This window comes from Setaria viridis, chromosome 3 (assembly GCF_005286985.2).
Source record: "Setaria viridis chromosome 3, Setaria_viridis_v4.0, whole genome shotgun sequence".
Classification (NCBI taxonomy): Eukaryota; Viridiplantae; Streptophyta; class Magnoliopsida; order Poales; family Poaceae; genus Setaria; species Setaria viridis.
This window is the reverse complement of record NC_048265.2, coordinates 46,570,279-46,576,278: the sequence shown is the minus strand read 5'-3', so window position 1 is coordinate 46,576,278 and position 6,000 is coordinate 46,570,279.

Below are 6,000 nucleotides of genomic sequence, written 5' to 3'. Positions count from 1 at the left end.
GCGGCCGGGATCTCTTTTGTGAGATAGGTGATCAGGGGCAGCCCGGGCGGACCGCCGCCGCATGTGGCTCGGGCGGATAGACACCACCCCTACAGCCCTTCCCCACGGGCGCAACGATGGTGAGGCCTCCCCCGCATGAGGGCGGCAGGGCGGCGACGGCCTGTGGTAGGGCGGTGGCGCACAGGAGCCGCCGCAGGTTTGGATCTTCACCTCCGGTGGCCGCCGCTATGGGGGCGCTCGAGGATGAGGTCAAGTCTAGCATCACACGAAAGGATGGTCATCACGTACGGATCATGGCAGCTTGTGCTCCTTCCATTGCTGACGCCCCTTCTGGTCATCTTCCGGTGGGGAGCAACGCCCTTTCTGGTCGTCTTCCGTGGGGGGCAAAGGATGTCCTTTCGGTCGCTCACCGTGTTAGGTGTCCGTCGTGCTAATTCTTCACTTGGTTGGTGAGGTGGTCGTGCGAATGAATCTGCTCAACCTTACTAGGGGAGGATGGCTGGTCGGTTGTTGATGGCACAGTGTGAACTCTAGCAATTACATTCACGAACGTCGTGCTTGCAACAGGTGCTCAGGACCTCGCCGTGTGGCATGTGTGGTATGGGACACATTTCATCTACAGCAGGTTTTAGGTGTTTCAGCCTCCAATGATCGACGGTGGCGTGGTATGGGACGCATTTCGTCGATCCTTGGGGCTATGTTGTGGTGGGCTAGGGTGCGATGGCAAAAGTCATGCTAGCCTTAGCCGGCTTCGATGGTGACGATGCCTTTGGGCATTGTTTTCCCTCTAGAGGGCGCCGTCAATTTATCTCAAGCCCACCCATCACTAAGTCTCCAGTGAAAACTTTGTCCTAGCGGGCGGCGGCGGCAGCAACTATCGTTGTTTCCTCGGTGGAGGCGTCGTTTCGGAGATTTTGAGTGGTGGAGTACTTCGTGCAGGTATTGTGGTTGCCAAACTCGGATCCTTCAACAGCTACTGGTATCTTGCTTATCCCTACTGAAGTGTGGATGGTTTTGATGTGGTCTTGAGTTTGTGGTCAGAGTGTCAAAATAGCAAACAGAGTTGCTTCTCTTCTTCGTCGTTGGATTGGCTCATGCTTTGGTTTTGATTTCCCATACGGAGGAGAAGTCGGTTCATTTGAAGGAGACCTTACAAAACAAGACGTATATGGAGATTAATGAAGTAGCTCGGTAGAGTTTTTGAGTTGTATTTTCCTTATTTTGTTATTTCTCGTTGGTACATCAAATCTTCTAATGTTTTGGCTACATATTCTTTTGGAACATGTGCCACTCTGTAATCTTTGTGGTCTGATGCATTTTTTAAAAAGAATGTCTAAAGCTGGAATATAATCTTCCATTATTAAAAAAAATTACCAAGACTGAGAACTTGGTAACTGAGTTTGCTGAATGTCATATATGAGGATGAAACTCCTCTCTCATGTCATGAAACTCCACCTTCCTCTCTCCTCATAATGAACTTGCCAAGTTAGCAAAATTGCTAATGTGGCATATAATTTAATTCTCATGAAACTCTGAAACTCTTATATGAAACTCCATTGAGATTGGCATAAGTTGGATTGAGGCCTAGGATGCTTTCTCTTCTTGCACAATTTCACTTATCCTTCACATCATCCAAGAAGAGCCATTATTCTTAGCTGCCTTTCTCAATTCTTATGAAAGCTAATGCACAACAAAATCCATCTGGAATTCCTAAAAGAGAAGAATGACATGTCTAAAGCAGGGGCAGATCCAACTCTTGGACATAGGAGAGCTCCTCTTCTCCTTCTTCTTCCTTCATCCTCTCCTTGTCTTGTTCTTCCTCTTCATCCATGTCTAAAAATTTTAGTGGGACTTTGGGGGCACTCCATGGTATCCATGAGGGTAGGGTGGCCTCCACTCTGGATCTCACACCTGCTGAAGCTATAACATATATACTAATAATTACACATAAGAAAAAGTTACTAAAACAAGTAATTGCTTGCTGCCTTTCTTTATCTTTTAGCCGAGATTATCCGTGGATCTGCAGATGTTTTTCCCCACGCTTCCTATTCCCATAATGCATCCAGAAAGTGGAGGAAGATGAAAATGGCATGGAAACTCCATTGCTAAACCTCTTCATACTGCTTTGTCATCCTGAGAAACACAAGAATTTTTTGTTGCCTGACTTTTGACCTCTGTTCCCTCTTTCCGTATTCACGATTTGGACGCTTAAATAAGGAAGACGGCAAAGATGCGGTGCATGCATTGAATGTGATGGTAGCAGCTTGCGTGCGTTCATAAGAAGATTATCTGAACATGTCAGTGAAGGAGGAATACTAATTTCGCGAGAAAGAACAGGAGCCTAAGAACTCCTTATAAACCTTGGCTGTATATATCGACTATGTAGATATAGTTGGTCGGATTTTATCCTTTATCTAAAAAAGAGATGCACACCTCTCTGGGCACAATTTTTGTGGCAAAAATAAACATCCTGCCTTTTATATCCGCTTACTTTTCTTTGTTCACTGTATGACTTAAGAAACGGTACGATCAGAGTCTTGAAGATAAGAAAGAGATTGGAAGAATGCCATTGCTACGCATCAGCGGTCTCATAGGTCGCCTCATGCAGTGCCACGTAAGATTTTTGATGATGTGGAGGAGAGAGAGCGAGGAGAGAGAAAGAGGTCGTTGTTGCACGAAACAACTGACTCATGAGCTAAATTTTAGGACTACAAGACAACTCAACAACCATTGTACGAGTTGTTAGTGACATGCAACTCATAATATTTCTTTTTTCATGTACACAAATTAAAGAATTATATAGCTCTAGTAGACAACTTATAAGACAACCCATTGTACAGGTTGTCTGTTGAGTCGTCTTAAGATTATGTGTCAATGCATAAGACCACATATTAGATGATACCAATGTACTTGTCCTTAGATAAAATCTAAGACAACAAATGGTAATATATACTGCTGAAGGGCCACAAACCCACCATTATGCCATATGTAATCAATTATGCATCTCACTAATTAAACTCCTGAACCCAATTACCAGTCATCACGTTGGTGCATGCTCATGAGTTGCAAAAGGGACTGACCATACTCTGTCTGACAGCAATTATAATGACAGATCGTCGAAATCATGAAAGAAAGTGTTGTGCTGTACTTGAGATTTGATACACTATCGAATTTACAGAGTGAGAAACCTAGCAACACTTACGATGGCTAGCTCAACCGAAGCAAAACCTTACATTCATATCCGTAGCTCCTCTAGATGGCATAGGCAAAGAATCTACGCTACCGGCCTGTTCCGTTGTACCGTTCAGAGACAAGCTGCTCAGCAGTAGTAAGCCCGGCCCAAAGCAAAAGGCTGAAATTTTTTTCAGATGAAAGCAGAAAAGGTTGTTTATTTCGTGACGTTAATCCTTTCGCGCCTGACTAAAAGGAAAAATAAAAGGAGGAGGGGCCAATGGCCCTGGTACAGCGGTGAAGAGAAGCGATTCTCAAATAAACTGCACAAAAATGGAAAAAGCAATTATTTAAGAAGCAGGTTTGATCCATCTTCTGCGTTTTAGAACAAATGGAAGCGGTGGGAAAAAGCGCGGCCCGAAAAAGCTGAAAAAAGTGCACCGTTAGCTACTAGTTTCAGCTTATTTTGACCATAAACAAAATTTAATATGTTGCAAACAGGCCAAATGCATTACGGTTCACGGCTTCACCGCCTCCTCAGCAGCAATGTGAAAGCAACACAGAACTACTCCCTCTATCCTAAATTACTATTCGTTTTGATTTTTCTAGATACAATAGTTTTGATATGGATGTCCAGATACGTAGCAAAAGTTATATATTTAGAAAAGTCAAAACGAGTGCTAATTTGGGACGGAGGGAGCAGTGAACAGGAGCCATTAGGGCACAAACGGGTACCTAATGGGTATTTTATACAGTATTTTCTTCTTCTAAATTGTTTTATTCGACTTATGTGTTTTGTAATCTAGATTAGTTCTTTTGATGAGTTGGGTCGTCACAATCCGAAACAAATTAAGGGCCTGCTCGTTTGACGGCAGATCTTGAGCTTTAGTGGTTGCTGTTTTTTTCTGAAAAGTTAACACTAACTTTTAGAAGATGTGTTTAGCTTTATGAAAAGATCGTAAAACTGAGCTTTCCAGCTTCCTATATAAACTCAGTTTTTTTAGCTTCCAACTTTTCGAGAACTACACGAAAAGTTTAATTTGAACTTCTACTTTTTCACGCTGAGAAAAAAGCTCAAATAAATAGGGCCTAAAACTACTTCAATGGGGAGAGAGAGGACTACTTCAGTTTGCAGGGACGAGACGCCGTGTTAATTTTCCGATCATATTCCTGAACTGTGGGCGCCAAGGTCGCTTCGATGGTGTAGCAACTACCCCGTGAGACCACACCAATTCAAAGCAAAGCTTTATCAAAAAGAAAAAAAAAGCAATGCAAAGAGACGCTAGCTACTGTTGCGGATAAGTTTTTGCCGGAGGTAGAGCCAGACAGGCATATGTTCTTGTCAGTGAAAGCATGCAGTTGTGTGCTGCAGATTCGACGCGTGCTTGCCTCCTGTTGACGTGCCGTGCTAAGGTGCCCATGCAGACACGTAATAACCTGATCGTGCTAAATTTTAACACATGTCACATCGAATGTTTGATACTAATTACAAATATTAAATATAGTTTAATTACAAAACTAATTACACAGATGGAGTCTAATTCGTAAGACGAATCTATTAAGCCTAATTAGTCCATCATTTGACAATGTAGTGCTACAGTAACCATTTGCTAATGGGGGGTTAATTAGTCTTAATGGATTCGTCTCGCGAATTAGTTCAGGGGTTCCACAATTAGTTTTATAATTAGCTTATATTTAGTCCTCCTAATTAGCATCTGAACATCCGATGTGACACGTCTAAAGTTTAGCAACTGTTATCCAAACACTCTTAAAGTCATCATGCAGTTTCAGGTGGATGTGGTCTGTTGGCTATCCATTTTTGTTGGGAACCTCTAGTTCAGAGGTCTCTTGATGATAAAACTCAGAAATCACAAGCCTCGATCCATGCATTGTTGTACCGTTTTCCAAGAAAAATGATTAGCAGTAGTGAACTGTAAAACCCGAAGCAAAAGATGAGCTTTTTTCAGATGAAAATAAAAAGTTTTTTCCTTTTAAGTTGTGACGTTAAATCTTTAATTTCTCACCTTAATGAAAGGAAAAGAGAAGAGATCGATCAATTAATGTAAACTTTATTCGTTTGATTTTTTCTCCCAAAAGACGAAACCAAAACTTCTGTTATTATAATCACCCATGCACTTTTGATCGTTTACGTGAAGTATTTCCTTATAATATCATTTTGATAGCCTTTGTGAATGTTGTGATTGCGATTACTTGATGAAATGGGATTGATTCCCCTACAGTTTACATGCCCGTGCCCCTCTCAGCAACCTCCCCAAAAGTCCAATCTCCCTTTTTTTTTCCCTAAGCTGAAGGCTGAAGCATCAGCAATCACCAATCTGGTGATCTGAGCCCGGTCCAACTTTTGCAGCTACACAAGTCCAAGGAAAAAAAGATACAATTTTATATCATCACCTATGCTGAACCTATCTAGCTCCCTCGGATGGAATATGCTGCCTTAGATCAGTTAAATATGTGCACATCATGCACTAGCATACCTTGCTATTTGTTTTTTTTTAAATAATACCTTGCTATTCGGGTGTTGGGCAAGCCGTAAGCACGTGATATGATGCTCCCTGTTGAGTAGTCGCTACCTCTCTTGGGCTCTGTTGTGCCGCAGCCGTCCATTGGAAATTCGGAATTCCATGGGTAGGGCAGGGTCAAAATGAGGCGGGGGATATATATGATATACTGTAATTGATAAGGGTGCGATCCGGCAACAAGACAAGGAGGGGCCTATCAAGGGTTATGTTGCAAACAGTGGTTTCCATGGCTATGATGCCTTTTTTATCATGAATGAACAGTGGAACCTGTTGATGTAGCTCTATCTGC